This window comes from Balaenoptera musculus, chromosome 6 (genome assembly GCF_009873245.2).
Source record: "Balaenoptera musculus isolate JJ_BM4_2016_0621 chromosome 6, mBalMus1.pri.v3, whole genome shotgun sequence".
NCBI lineage: Eukaryota > Metazoa > Chordata > Mammalia > Artiodactyla > Balaenopteridae > Balaenoptera > Balaenoptera musculus.
In genome coordinates this window covers 62,783,741-62,800,025 of record NC_045790.1, presented here as the reverse complement: position 1 = coordinate 62,800,025, position 16,285 = coordinate 62,783,741, and the positions used below count along the sequence as shown (strand labels likewise).

The 16,285-nt window shown below is 44.6% G+C and overlaps 1 protein-coding gene across 1 annotated transcript in view; it reads right to left on the bottom strand.

Moving 5' to 3' along the window:
* Window positions 1–2,729, bottom strand: part of PUM3 (pumilio RNA binding family member 3) — a 48,445-nt gene extending 45,716 nt beyond the window's left edge. The window contains exon 1 of the mRNA XM_036855605.1: window positions 2,680–2,729. The gene's annotated coding sequence lies outside the window, so the exon portion shown is untranslated. The remainder of the gene's footprint in view (window positions 1–2,679) is intronic.
* Between the last annotated feature and the right edge of the window lie 13,556 nt (window positions 2,730–16,285).

Genomic DNA, 16,285 nt, shown 5'->3' with positions numbered 1-16,285 from the left:
CAACTTTCCAGCAGGTGGCCTGTTGGTCTCTGGGAAACAGTGCCATATCAGGGGCTCAGCACTGGTTTCTGTTGCTGGCAGGTTCTACATTCAGAGGAATCACTAGTTAGATTGGCTTTGGTTAAGTGGAAGTTCATGCTGTTGGGCCCATGTGTAGCCTCCGTCTCTGCCATTGTGGCCTCTCTGTTCATGTACCCATCAGGCCAGCTCTAGAGTGCCCAGTGCTGCAAGCTCACTAATGTCAACTGGCCGAGTCGTTTTTGTCTTCTTGGTTGTCCAGTGTTTATTGTGGATGCCTTTTGATGGGTATTAACAATGTGAAAATTGTCACTTGCTGTGTCCACTCCCATCTGCCTCTACCCTGGACCTCCTTGTTTCCCATTGTCCTTTTCCTTCCAGGTCCCTGACCAGCTGGTTGGGGCATTGGCCAATGATAGGAATTTCTACATGTTCTCACCTTGGGCCACTTCTCCTTCCACATAAATTGGATGACCAGGAGCACTGCTTGCCCATTAGGAAGATTCTCCCCCTCTGCTGTCTTTCAGCCTGAATGAGGTTGTAATGCTACTATTTAGTTTCAGTTTGCACCCCCAAGCCTAGCCAACTCATCTGTAAACTGTGCTTGGGCTTTCTCCTCCATCAGCTATTTGTAAGGCACCCAGCTCTGTGGCCATCGGGGAGAGACGAGGAAGCGGGGCTGGTGTAATCACGTGGGTGATATGGAGGTCTGGGTTTTCTATTCGTGCAGCTGACTCATGCCCTCTGGTTTTACTTGGGTTCAGTCCCTGATATACCATTTCCACATTATAATGGATTGTTGCTGGGCCCTTTTCACTTTATGCATTGACAGGAGAGACAGAACCCACCTCCTAACGGGCAGTTGTGGGTGGATGGTCATTGGTACACTATCATCAAGCACTCTGTCTCTATGAGGGCTCAGTAACATGCTAGGAGCTATTTCTTCAGATGCACATAATTCTCCATTACAGATGGCAAGGCCTTGCTAAAGAACCCCAAGGCCCTGTGTTATGATCCTCCTACTTGGGCTTACCATGAACTCTGTGCTTGCATCTTTTCTCACCACTGACGCTTCCCACGCCACAGGGTCTGCCCCATGTTCTGCTCTAAGTGGAGAGGCTGCTTTCACTACAGCCTAGACCTGCTGCACAGCTCCTTCCTGACCCAGGCGCCACTCAAAGGTGGCAGCCTTCCACACCCTCCAGCGCATGGACCAGAGCAAGATTCCCAGGTGTGGACTATTTGGCCTCCAGAACCTGAAGAGGCCCCCCAGATACTATACTTCTTTGTTTGTAATAGGGAATCCAAGAGGCAACAACATGTCTTTACTTTGGAGGGATATCCTGACATGCCCCTGACCCTAAAAATGTGTACCTCCTTTTTTTTTAGTCCTAGCTTTTTAGGATTCCTGAAAACTTTACTGAAGTGGCCTGTCCCTGAAACTCTGTAGAGTTTATTTCCCACCTTCTTGAACACATGCTTCTTACCAAGGTCTCTAGCATGCTAGCCATGTCTTTATTTTACAAATGTAATGCATCAGTGTGATGTTCTGCGGGATGTCCAGATGGTCCAGATCTCTTTGGACTATATTAAGACAGAAGGTGGGCGAGCTAACATAGCCCTGGTGCAAAACTGTAAATGAATATTGTTGTTCATTCCAAGGAGTGTGAACTGTTTCTGATCCGATTTTCCATCTGTTTTTTCCATCCTATTTTACCATCTGCTGTGGTAACTCAGGCATTTCACCTCTGCTCTGTGATTTGAGTAAAAACATAGTGTTTGCCCCATTCCCCCAGGGTCCTCATTAAATCCCATGTCCCAAGAAAGTGACCCCAAGTCAGAGTTTTCCCGCTTGTTCACTCTTACCTTCCAGCCCCTTGGTCAAGCACCCTAACCCAGTCCCTGGGTAGCCTTCTCCCCTGACAGTTGTATGCTGGCCAACTCGTGCTGGTCCCATGGGAGGGGGGTAGTTTCTCTTCTCCTTCATCAGGCCCAGCATGTCCTCTGCTGGGCTATGCTGGACTTAACCCTAGTTACTGGCCTGGCAGCCAGGAGAGGCGGCGGGGGCAGCTCCTGAGAGCAGGGCTTCAGGGAGCAGGTTTGCCTTGCAGGGAGAGGCCTCTGCAGTGTCTTCCTGCTCAAGCAGAGTGTGGATCTTTACGAGGCAGTGTGGCCACCTCTGCAAGCTCTGCATGTTCAGGGCAGTCAGCAGAGCAAAACTGGGGGGACCCGCTCATGTCCCCATCCCATAGCTCAGGGTCTCAAGTTCTCCCAAGTGGGCCACTGGCCTCAGTGTAACAGGCTGCCTTTGGCTAAGCATTTTAAAGGTTCTGGAGACCCGTGACTCTGGAATCTTGGGCTTGCTCTTCACGTTGTCCTCTCCCGCAAGTGACAGGAGCCTCTTTGCAAGTGACCAGAGATGCCTCTGCTTCCTCCACTCGCCTTTAACTATCTGTTTCCAGTCCTCACCGTCACTCTGCAGGGAGTCCTCCAACTCCACTCCCCTTAGATACACGGAAGCCCCCCATAACCTTCAAATGCCTGAACCGCTGCCCTGGCAAGGGCATTCCTCTCCACCAGGGGACCACCTGCTCATCAGTGGTGATTGTTTTTAGTAGTTGAACAACCATCTGTGCCAAGGACTAGCTGTGCCCCACTTACCACTTGGATTGGGGTCCTCTTCACCAGCCTGTGGTGAGTGATCCCGTCTCCAACCCCATCTTCTTGCCAGCTTTCTGGAACCACTCCTGGTACCAGTGGTGTTATTTCAAGTTTTCTGGGAAGCAAAAGCAGAGTTAGAAACATAAGATTTATGCAGGGAATAGCCTGTAAAAGATAAAGGGAAGAGGAAGCGGGGTAAGAGGAAGGGCCTCGGACTGCAGTGCGGGAAGGAAGGATTGTACAGGAAGAGCCCCAGAGAACAGCTCTGAGAATGCTTTGGCCAGGCTGGTGTGGAGACTCAAAGCAAAAACTGGCTGTTAGAAGAGTCCCGAGTTGGGCAGGGATGGCCTGGCTCTTGCATCGCAGCCACGTTCTGTCGTTGGCTTGGAGCAGCCCCGGAAGCCTGTGGCCTTGGTTTGGACACTGTGGTGGATGCCGAAGGTCTGAGAGCTGGAGGCCTTCAGCTAACCCCACCTCTCACCTCCTGCAGCAAGTTCTCTCCTGAAGGAAGACCCGAGCAGTGCACACTCTGCCTGGCACTGTCATATGACTGGTTTAGTGTCAAGACCAGGACAAAAACCAGAACCATCACCAGGGCTTTAGAAGCCTAACCTTATGTCTTTCCTATATTTAGGGGGACAAGATAAATTTCTACCATATACTCTTTAACCTATTATCTAGTATTTAGCAACTCAAAGCAATAGGTCTTCCAAAAAAATAGCTCCTTGGACAATAAATTACATAAACTATTGAATCAAAACATGACTTCGCGTTGAAAGTAGACGTTAGGTTGTTGGGGAGTACACAGTCCAGTGTTTGTCTTAATACACTTTATTGCTGAGGTTTAGTATGTGCAAGGCCGGGTGCTCTTGGTGTTCTGTCCACAAGACAGGGACGTGAAAATAACAATTTTTAATTTTTAATGGAATTTTTAATTTGGTGGCTGAGTATTTCACCTATATTAACACCTGAATTTTTACAACATCATATCATTTCACAAGGATTAGCTGTGTGAAAGCAGGGAAACTGTCCTCTGTTTGCTGCAGTATCTCTAGGGCCTTGCAGATTGCCTGGTACATATTCAGTTGTCGATCACATTTGTGAAATGGGTGTCATTGTTAAACTATAATTGCAGAAGTATAAGGATTGGAGCTTATTTATTTGTGGGCACGTAGTAAGAACTTGAGTCAACAAATTCAGCAACTATATTTATTCAGTGGCTATTCCGTCCCAGGCACTGTTCTAGGCACTTGGGATATATATTAGTCAACAAAACTAAGACTTGCTGATAATAAACACCAAAAAATAACAAACACTATATAAAGGCACTGTAGGATACATGAGAAGTACTATAGTAAAAAGAATAGGGCTGGGTAAAGAGAGAACCAGAGTGGGGGAACCGGTTATAATATCAAATAGGGTGGTCAGAGTAGTGGTCAGAGTAGGTGTCACTAAGGAGAGGTTTGAGGAGAAATCTGGGGAGGTTGGGAGTTCGCCAAACATGCATCTGGGAAAGGAGCCTTCCAGGCAGAGGAAAGAGCTGGAGCAAAGGACCCAAGGCAGGAGTCAGGACCCCACATGACTATGTCTTTGAGGAACGGGGGCAGGCCAAGGAGGCTGGAATCGGCCAGGGAGAGGAGTAACGGGAAACAAGTTCAGGAGGAGGGCGGGGCTGGTTGGCAGGTGGTGAAAGGGTTTTTAGGCCATTTTAAGGACTTTGGGTTTTATTCTGAGTGAAAAAGAAGAGCCGTCTGAGGGTTTTGAGCAGGGGAGAAAAATGATCTGACATCGAAACAATAAACTTCTGTAGGATTAATGAATATGTGAGGTAGATAGAATCATGCTACCTTATTGCCCATGAACTGGTTCAATAAAACTCAATGTAATGATACATATTTTTTTGCTGATTTTTCCTGATACTCATTCTTTATCTCTAGGGAGCTGCTTGTCTTACGTAACTTTATCATTCCCACTTTCAGCAGCAGCAGAAAGAATTATTTGCCAACCACTTAATCATGACTAACTAGATACCGTTGGATAGTTTCGAGAGCACTTTTCATATGTATTATGTCACTCAAATCATCACAACTATATGTAGTGTTACATTACCGATATATCACTAATACAGAAACAAGTTCAAAGAGATGATATATATATTGCTCAGTCACACATTTAATAAATGGCAGAGTATGAATTTTGTCTCCTCACCTAGTGTTTGTAAACCTACATTCTAGGTCCTAAAGACAGAAAGTGGTTTAACTTCCCTAGGAGGGGTTCACAGTTAGGTGGGAGGCCAGGAGAGGAATAAAGAAAAATATGGTAAATATCAGAATAAAGAAGTAAAGGCAAAGTGCCAAAGTTATGGTGTGTTCAGCAAAAAGATCCACAAAGAGGACAACGGTCCTGATGGTTGGTGGCCTCAGATACACTGAAGCAGCAAGGCGTGGGGCTCAGGTGGTGGGAATAGTACCGGCAGATGCTTGGGGGTCAAGACGAGCATTGTGCCCTCTGGGAATGGTTGGAACCTCCATTTTGAGTGGAAGGAAGTTGTAGGAGACAGGATTACAGAAGGTAGAAAAAAGCCACATGATATAGAATCTTAAGCCATAGGCTAAGACCATCTGTACTTTATCCACTGGAAGTTGCCAATAATTTCTGAGTGGAGATGGTGATGTTTACAAAGTTTTTGTTTTTTAATCTCCTTGAACTTTTAAAGAAAGTTCAATATAACATGACTGTTTAGTGGGGGTTGACATGAGAGGCAATGTCTTAGAATGAGTTCCTCCAGAAGTCAACCTTAAAACCAAGATTCAAGTGAAAATAACTGATTTTGGGGGTGGTGCCAGGACATACCAACATGGGACTGGGGGAGAGAGATGGGGAACAGTAGGCAGACAGTAAAGTATTCATTGTCAAGTAATTTATCATTGTGGATAACTGGAGATTAGTCTTGTTGGGGGACTCTGGGAGCCCGTGTAGAACATACAACTCAGAGGTATCCCACCCAAGGGATGCAGGAGCTGAGGTGTTTATACATGAGCTCCCAGCAGTCACTGGTTGAGGGCTGCTCCTGGGGGCGGGGATTCGAGGTTCCCCAGAACCATCAAAATGCCATCTGGTAGCATTGGAGAAACAGACATAAATGCACCTGCTGGCAATGGGGTGGGGGCAGTGTGCAGAATAGAAAAGGGTGGCTGATACGGACAGGCTACTGGCAGGATCTGCTACAGGCAGGAGCAGCAGTAGGTTAAGAACCCTAAGCAGAGAGTCACATGGGTCCAGACCAATGTGCTGACAGCAGGAAACGAAAAGAAGGAACAGATTTCAAGAGCTTTTATAAAGGAAGAACTGCAAGGCTTGGTTTTATAGACCCTTGCCTTAGAAGGCAACAAGGGACTCTGTCCACTTAATGACTGTGGAGTTAACCTCTGAAAAAAGTTCACCTGCCCCACATGCATCCTTTTTAATACATTAGGGAAAATAAGTACTTACAAGACTAATCATTTATAACACCTATGAAATACACATATTAGGGAAGGATCTGGGGAAAGGAATGGTAAAGCTTATAAACAGACTCATGGGAGAGTAACACACATCCAAATTCCAGACTTGCTCATTTTAGCCAATCTGTCTTTTGCATGGGAACAAAAGAAAAAGTAATGAAGAAATAATGTAAACCAAGAAACATTACCTATGGATAACGGAGATAAAAAATAAGGTAAGTATATATAACCTAGCAGTTCGTTCAAATATTTCAAGCAGGAGCTTTTGAGAAAACTCACCAAAGACTGAGGGTAGAAAATGGAAGGAGCATGGGAGAGTAATTTACTGAGGCGTTCATTCAATCTCACTCTCAAAGCTGTCACTAAAAAATAAGAGGTCTTTTCCCCTTTTCTCACCCCTATGCTCCTTGGCAAGATAGTCAGACTTATTTAAAAAAAAGAAAGAAAGGGAAAAAGAAAAAAAAGAAAAAGGCTGTGTTCCTGGAAGAATGGAGCTGAAATGTCCAACAGGGAAAACACTGCGGGGATTGGAAGGGCAAAATCGGGGAGGTGATGGGCAGTGGCGTGGAGGCGGGGTCAGGGACTCCTGGAATGTGGGCGATACAGGGTGGAGCAGGGGCACCTGCCTCAGAAGGTCACGGGACCTGGGAAATGGGCATTTCCTAGGCCGCCATCACAAACTAAAGATTAAAGGCTCACTCCTCAGTTTTGGGGGCAGCTGACATCCTGTAGGATTCTTTAAGATCCACGAGCGAGGGAGCGGTTTCCACAAACCCAGCTGAAAATATTCACTACCTCTGGCGGTTGGGAGCGCAGCCCAATCAATCTGATTTCAAAAGAAAAAATGCTGATTCCTGCAGCAAATTCATCCCTGCAGTAGAAGAAATATATAACCTTTCCCTTTTCTGTTTGCTTTGTTGAAACTATGCGCGCCGTTCTGAGGTTCGGATGGGAGAGCACCGAGTGATATTTTGCCAAGTGTATGGATGGAACCATCCTCCGCGTGACTTTTCCCAGACCTTGTTCGTCTCTGGAGGCTCCTCCACACTGACACTCTCAGTGATGCAATGAGAATTGATTTTTTCCCCTTTCTTCTCCTAAATTCTTCTCATCTTTCCATCACATTTGACAGGAGAACAAGAATGGGCACATATGCCCAAGGGGATGGAGATCTTTGAAAGGTACATATTTGAAAGGAAAAAGGAAAAAGGAAAAAGCAAGGAGAGTAAGCAAAGCAAGGAGAACAGGAAGATGAAATGGGAGAGTGAAGCAGAAGAGGAGGCTGGGGTATAGGGGGGAGGAAGTGGAGAAAAAGCAGAGTAGAAAGGCTGAGAGAGGAGAGGGAGGGAGGGAGGGAGGGGACAGGTTTGGTCACCCTCTGATCCTTTTGCCTTAAAGAATACCGTGGATGCTGACCATTCAGGGCTCCTTCCTGTCAGCGAGACAATCTGCAAAAGTACATTTGGGCCAACGTTTACAGGTATAGGAGAACTAGCCAAATGTCTCCTTGTAATACTTAATTTATTTAGTGACATGGACATACTCAAAGCCACATTTAAAATAAGATACAAATTTGGAAATATTGTTTGCTTTTATGTTTCATTTAATAAAGCCTTCATATTCTCTTTTTTTTGTCTAGGATGTCTTTTTTGTTATATTTTTAGCTTGCCTTATTCATATTCATTTTCTTTAAAAATTTATTTATTTAATTTATTTATTTTTGGCTGCGTTGGGTCTTTGTTGCTGTGCATGGGCTTTCTCTAGTTGCAGCGAGCGAGTGGCGGCCACTCTTCTTTGAGGTGCGTGGGCTTCTCATTACGGTGCCTTCTCGTTGCGGAGCACAGGCTCTAGGCGCATGCGTGCTTCAGTAACTGTGGCACTCAGGCTTCAGTAGTTGTGGCTCGTGGGCTCTAGAGTGCAGGCTCAGTAGTTGTGATGCATGGGCCCAGCTGCTCTGCAGCATGTGGGATCTTCCCGGACCAGGGCTCGAACCCGTGTCCCCTGCATTGGCAGGCGGACTCCCAACCAGTGCGCCACCAGGGAAGCCCCATATTCATTTTTGATGGAAGCATCCTTGTCATCAATAGAGACACTTTTGGAGTCACCCAATACTGTTTTCAGAAAGGACTTTCAACATTCAAGTTTACCACCCAGGAATAATGACTGTATAATATTTCTTTGCCCCTTAAAAAAAACCCCAAGAAACAAAAAAAAACTGATTCTCTCAGGAGCCTTCTACTTATATCCAAAATCTGCATTGATCTGAACTAGTTTATGGCTCATCTTCTCTAAGCAATATTCTATTTTTCAACATAAGGTAATTGAGAGAAAATCTTATAAATGAGAAAGTCTGTAAGGACTGGATGCAAAGGTGATTTGCTTTCATTTTTCTTTGAAGTAAAATTCAGGCAAGTATGACACAGTTTTTCTAGAAGAGAGAATTTGATGGCTCAAGGCAAAGCTGATTAGTTTTAGCTTAAAATACTCCAGAGACTCCTTGAGACCTCTGCTGTCAGACCAGACCGGGAACAAACTCCAACTGAATCACACATAGAGAACACCTTCTAGGAGGTATTTTAGCTTCCATTAGGTTCTGGACTATTCTAGCCAGGTCAGCCTCTCCAGAAACTATGCCGTGAGGGAGCCTCACCTGTCACCAGCGGTGGTTCTCAACTGAGACTATTCTGCCCCCCAGTGGTCACCTGGCAATGTCTGGAGATATTTTGGGTTGTTATTACTGGGGTGTATTCGTCAGAGTTCTCCAGAGAAAGAATCCATAGGATCTGTGTATACGTACATAGAGAGAAAGAGAGACATTGATTTTAAACAATTGACTCACGTGATTATGGAGGCTAGCAAATCCGAAATTTGTAGTTCAAGTCGAGAGGCGATCAAGATGAAGACCCAGGGAAGAGCTGACATTGCAGTTCAAGTCCAAAGGCCGTCTGCTGGCAGAACTCCCTCTTGCTTCCAGGAGGTCAGTCTTTTGTTCTATTCAGGTTTTCAACTGATTGGATAAGGCCCACCCACCTGATAGGGGCAATCTGCTTTCCTCAAAGTCGACCAATTTAACGCTATCTCATCCAAAAGCACCCTCACAGAAATAGGAGGTGATGCGACTTTTCCAGTTTGTAGGGAGCTATTAGATTCATCTGGAAAGAAATTGATGGGTGAACACATCTTAATGAAGATCACTCTTCCCTTCTCTTTCCACTCTGACTTGCTGGGAAAGAGAACTATTTCACTGAGGCCTACCTATGACAAGCCCACTGGTGTGGGACTTCTGAGCAGACAGAAATGTAATTTCTTCATGCCGATGCCTCAGTCAATCTTTCAGCTGCAGAAATGTGCTGAGGAAAAGGGAAGAAAAGAGGGTTCATGGCAGCTCCCCTGACCTGGGTAAAATGTGAGCTCAGATGTCCCTGGAGTAAAACCAGCATCTGAGCGGAACTGTCACTGGACAGTGCAGCCAACCGAAGCAGCACAAATGCACCCGAACTGACAATGAACTTGCGGACAACAGTAGAGCAAATGGGCCAACGGTGCAAAGCCTGCATTCACTCATTCCTCATTGCTTCACTCAACAAATAACTTGCGCTAGGCTCTGAGCGAAGAAGGCAGCCGGGTCTCTGTTCTCATGCAGCCTCACGGAGAAAGAAGTGCAGTTAGAAATACGCCATCGAGGAGAACGTTGTTCTGGATGGATTTACAACCTCATTTAGAGGTGACTTCTGCTCTACGCTGGCGGGAAAGAGTCCCGGATTTGGGGCCAAAGCTGGATTCAAATCCTAACTCTTAGACTTCCTGGCTGCCAAGTCAGTGATCTTCTTGGATCTCCTGTAAAACGGGGCAAAAACACCTGCCACCCCACCTGTCATGTGGACGTAATGTAAGAAGCAAAGACAATAATGCATGAAAATGTTTTGCCAGTTCTAAAGTCCTGAATCAGGGTTTCTCCTCCCTGGCTGCACACCTGGTAGCTTTTTGAAACTACTAATGCCTGACACCCCACAACGCCCCGCCCCTCACCACTAGCTCAGACTAATAGGGTCAGGCTCCCTTAGCGGAAGGATCTAAGCATTGGTATTTTTTAAAAGCTCTCAGGAGAAACTAAAGCAAAGCCACCTTATACAAGCATTGTCAATTGGCATACTGTTACTTCCGCAAAGTAATCATATTGAAAACTTGCACTTAGTGACCCTTGTATCCCAAGGTTGGTTCAAATTTGACAGAAAAAGTAGATTTGGGCCACTCTGCTTTGGGGGGGGTCCTGCTTTAATGCTACAAGCAACAGAGAAGCCTGCTATATAGCTCAGAACAGGAAAGTCATCCAGTGACCTCACAGGCCAGGAGAGTCTTGAGTGGCGGCTGGGGGACAGACCTCACTGCAGGCGTGAAAGACGGTCCATCCATCAGGTAGGGTGTGATCTCCTAATGGCAGGAAATAGGACTCATACAACAGACACCGGATTTTCTGCTCTGTGACTAGTACTTTTTTAGATGTTAGGGATACTATCATAATCTGAAGAGATAACAATCGCTACTCTCATGGAGATCATGTTTTAGCAGGTGGAGGAAGACAATAAAAATTAATAAGTAAAATACATAAAATGTGAGATGGAGATAAGTACTACAGAGAAAAGTAAAATAAGGGGTATGGGTCTCTGGTCCTGTGACGGAAGTGAGAGAGTGAGCCATGTTGGTCCCTGGAGGAACAGCGTTTTAGGCAGAGGGAAGAGCAAGTAAAAATGTCCTGAGGCAGAAACATGCCTGGTTTGGTTGAGGAACAGCAAGGAGGCCAGTATTGTTGCTGAGGGTGAGGGTAGTAGGAGGTGAGATCAGAGAGTTATCCACAGGCCTGATTACAGAGCCTTGTAGGATATTGTGAAGACTTATTTTGACTCTGAGTGAGATGGATTTTGAGCAGAGGAGTGGTATGATTTGACTTGTGCCTCTATAGGCTCCCTGTCTGCCACATGGAGAATGAACTCAAGGGGGCAAAGGAAGAAGGTAGCCCAGTTAGGAGGCTGTTAGGACAACCTGAGAGGAAAGGCTGGTGGCTTAGACCAGTGAGGGGGCAGTGGAGGTCGTGAGAAGTGGTTGGGGAAGGGAGGAGAAGTAGCAGAGCCCACGTCAGGAGCTGGCGTCGCAACTGATGATTCAAGGACAAATTGACCAAAGCAAGGAAGCAAATCCAGGGTCAACGTGTCAGAAACCCAGAATCCACTAAGATCAATGCCACCTGAAGCCTCCAGACAGACAGAAAAGGAGTCCCCAGCAGCCTTTGTATCTCTCCGTGCACCTTGCATTTGAAACGCTCCAAGCACTAAGACAAATAAAAACGCTTTTTTGAGGGGAAAGAGACGGTCACCATTATAGAAGCCCTGTGAGCATGGGAATTTAAACACTGCCAATCACTGCCCACTGATGAACATTTCTAAAAGGAGACATAAAGTATGATTCTGCAAAACCTGGCTTGAATATTATCATGGATCAAATTTGTGATACTGGGAATTGGCAAGCCTAGACACATGTAGTGGAAAGAAACGCGGTAGAGCTATGCACAGACCATTCTAAATGCCAATGTGTTCTACCCTGAATGTTCCTACCTGCAAGACAGAGAGAAGTGTGAGGCTGAGGAAGAACATTTGCCACCAGGCGGCACTATTTCCCCTGAAATGTCTGACCGTATCCAAACCCACAGGATGGATGGGTGACACCTTAGCAAGCTAGAAAGAAGAGTCCTGATTATTATTAGTCTCTCCTAAAGTCGAGTGCCTGGAGCCCCAGAGGCAAGGGGCGAATGCGGTCCTATCTGTTCTTTGGCAATTCTGCAGGCTCCCTTGGCACGGAATGACTTGAAGGATTCTGTTCTTCCCAATCAAGCTCCTGACAGAGTGTAAAACGAGTTCTTAGCCCTCTGGCATTTGGCTGAGGCTTCTGAACTCCTTCTCTGCATTATGTTTTTAAATGCATAATATTTAGAATGCAAAGGATTACAAAGTAAGCCAATTATATTGAAATGCAATCATCAGAATACTGAAGAAAATGTGAGATACAGTAATACATGTGCTTCTTTATTAATGCAGTAAATGAGATCCAGGGGCAGGTCTCCTGCCCACTGTGGTTTTGGAATGCTAATGAGCGAAAATGATATTTCCAGGTATCTGCAACAACTGTAATGTGATGTTTGTGGTGGTTATATTTGATGGAATAGATTAATTTTAGTTAGAGGTTGATGAAAATAAAGATGTATTTGATTTTTCTCTCTCTTGCACCATTTCACGGACCGCTTGAATTCTGTCCAAAGACCTCGTGAAGACTGGAAGACCCAGGTTAATAATCCTTGTTCAGTGCCTCTTTAACGAGTCAATCACACATATTGCCAGTTGAAGAAAGCAAAACCTCCCTCAAGCTAGCCAGGCTCCAGTCGAAGAAGGAATGAGTTCATTACAATCCTTCCCCCCGCAGACCTCCTTTCTGGTCATGCCTCTGAAGCACTGCGATTTCTTTAACACCTTCTCTTCTTGGAGTCTCTCCTCTCCTCTTTGGCAGCTAAAGCCAAAACCGATTCCTAGCCCCTCTTTGCTCCTCTCTTTCTTTCTTTACCCAAAATCAAGATGAGGGACTTCCCTGGTGGTGCAGTGGTTAAGAGTCCGCCTGCCAATGCAGGGGACACGGGTTCGAGCCCTGGTCCGGGAAGATCCCACATGCCGTGGAGCAACTAAGCCTGTGCGCTACAACTACTGAGCCTGTGCTTTAGAGCCTGCAAGCCACAACTACTGAAGCCCACGCGCCTAAAGCCCGTGCTCCACAACAAGAGAAGCCACCGCAATGAGAAACCTGCGCACCACAAGTAGAGTAGCCCCCGCTCGCCGCAACTAGAGAAAAGCCCATGCGCAGCAACGAAGACCCAACGCAGCCAAAAATAAATAAATAAATTTATTTTTTTAAAAACCCAGAAAACAAAATCAAGGTGAGTCTCACTAAGTCCCAGAAATAATGCTCAGTCGTTTGTCCTTTGGTTTTCCTTGCCGTTCTTTTCCCTCCAGAGGTGAGGAGGAAGAGGGAGAGTGTAGTAATTGATGAAAGCCAGCAAAGTCCAACTGTTAGAGGAACAGAAAATATGGCAACTTTTGAGTCTCTAAGTCGTTCTACCTAAAATATCTCCTTCCCTCACTCCGTTAATCTCTAGCCCCCATCCTGCTTTACTTTCTTCACCACTCTTAACCTTATCTAAATTATATATTTACTTTATTGCTGTCTGTTTCCCACACTAAAACTGAGCTACAAAAGGGCAGGGATTTGTCTGTTTCACGTCAGTCTCCCTAGTGCCTAGAACAACAGGACTGGGTGTGTAGTAGATGCTCAAGTAATACTTTTTAAAGGAACGAGCCAGATTGGAATGGGATGGGAGTGCAAATAATTCTCAAATTTCAATTTTTCAGTCTTTTTTCTACCACTGTATTTTATTGATGCTGGAAGAACAAAAATACCATGGGTGAGTTCCCCAGAGGGTGACTTCTTAAGGATTAGACAAGTAAAACAGAGAACAAGCTTTGGTTTGCTACTTATAAGTAATACACTCTGCATAAATATCTTAATTTTATGCAATGCAAATGCATTTAAGCCTTTTTATTTGGGTTAGAGAATATTTTACGAAAATAAGTATTTTCTCCTCTTTTGAATTTGAAAAAAAGAAACCCTGTTTCATACTATCTCTCTGCAAACGGCTTGTGGGTCATGAGTGAATTTCTATTAAATATGATATCAAATATATATAATAAGGTTACACTTAGCTATATACATATTGCTAAATAATAGAGGCTGGGATAAATTTTATACACACACACAGTCTCTTAACAGTACAAATGAAAATTGGTACTTTTATTATTAATAATTTAATTTCTCTGTAAATTGTCTTACTTCATCCTTATGCACAAGATAGGTAAGGACATTTTGTCATTTTACTTTTGTGCCTTTTGGCCCAGGCAAATCAAGGTGTAGGTAATGAGATACTGAATTCCTATTGGTGGGACTTCTGTAACCTCAAGAGTAACATGGGTAACAGAAGACTGTAAGTGGGAAATCCACGTTATTCTCACTTTCCAAGAAGGGAGAAAAATTCTGCAAGCTGCAGAGTTGGGAGTTGAGTCTCAGTTCCAGAGAGTCAGCCAGCCTGGAGAAGCTGTAAGACACCCTGGTGCCAGTGGGTGGAGCCAGTGAGCCGGGCCCAAGGACAAGCGGCAGCTCAGTAACTTCAATTCCTTTTTCCTGGAGCACGCTACACTGGCCAGCACACCACAGTCATGCCTGAGTCCCCTGAAAGACATCTGAGGACCTCACTGTACACTTTCTGACAAGTGGAGAGATGTGGGCTAAGCACAAATTAGGTGAATTTGGAGCACTTAAAAAATAATTGGCCATTCTCATATCTTATCAAATTGTAAGATTCACTATTCTATCCTTTCTATGACCAACCAATTTCTAGATTCACATTGAATCACACATGAGATTGTTTTTATCAAATGAGTTAATAACAATCAGAGAGTCGATTTGGGCAATTTTACAATACATTAGGAAATAAAACCAAAAATAAACAAATGGGACCTAATGAAACTTAAAAGTTTGCACAGCAAAGGAAACCATAAACGAAACAAAAAGACAACCTACTGAATGGGAGAAAATATCTGCACACAAAGCAACCGACAAGGGATTAATTTCCAAAATATACAAACAACTCATACAACTCAATATCAAAAAACCAAAAAACCCAATCAAAAAATGGGCAGAATATCTAAACAGACATTTCTTCAAAGAAGACATAAAGATGTCCAACAGGCACATGAAAAAATGTTCAACATGGCTAATTATTAGAGAAATGCAAATCAAAACTACAATGAGGTTATCACCTCACTCTGGTCAGAATGGCCATCACCATGAAGTCTACAAATCATAAATGCTGGAGCGGGTGCAGAGAAAAGGGAACTCTCCTGCACTACTGGTGGGAGTATAAAGTGGTACAGCCACTATGGAGAACAGTATGGAGAGTCCTTAAAAAACTAAAAATAGAGCTACTATATGATCCTGCCATACCACTCCTGGGCACATATCCGGAGAAAACTGTAATTAGACTACACTAAATGAAGAAGTATAAAGTCTAGAATAAGAGAGATGAAGGGCTTACTCTCCTCTGGGCTAGTACACCTGGAAAGTTGTTTGTACTCAGTTTGGAATATCACATTTTTCAAGTGGATATAGACAAACAGGAAGACTATTAGCAGAGTGACAAGGGTGCTGATGACTTGGGATATGTATATGAAATCTGTACAAAAGATCTGAGGCTGTTTAAACATGAGGAGGATTCATGGGTCATGGGTAGGGGAAAAAGCACGTGGCTCAGATCTTGAGGCTGACAAATAAAAGACTGTGCAGTCACTGATCTAGGACCGATGAATCAAAAGGGAAAGAACTGGAATTAGGTTCAACAAACAAAAGAATGTTCAAATAGCTGCAGATGTTCAAAGATGAAGAGATGTCATTAGGGGGGAGTGAGTTCTCATTCACCGGAAGTATTCAAGCAAAGGAAGACAATGAAAAGTAACTCATAAGAAGGCTCTTACCAGCACCCAACTGTGCTGGCACCCTAATCTTGGACTTCAGCCTCCAGAACTGTGAGAAATAAGTGTCCATTGTTTCTAAGTCACCTTGTCTGTGGTACTTTGTATAGCAGCCTGAAGGGACTAAGACAGGACTCATTTTGTGTCTACCTTCCTTTGCTCAACATTAAAAAAAAAAAGATTTATAGTAAGTCCCCTACATATGAACCTTCAAGTTGCGAACTTTCAAAGATTGGAACACGCGTCACTGGATCGTTTTTTCAAGAGGGTAGATAGAACTGAATCCAACAAGGAACCACAACCTGTGCCATCAACATCATGTGTGAGTAAAATTGCAGCTTGCCCTCTGTCTCCTGTTGCCAATGATCCTTCGGCTCTACCATCTCCCACCTCCTCTCCCTCCTCCAGTCAGTAACTCTTCTTGCCTGTTCACTTGATGCCAGCCCCTGTATGCCAGCTGTTGTACTGCACTATTGTACTTTT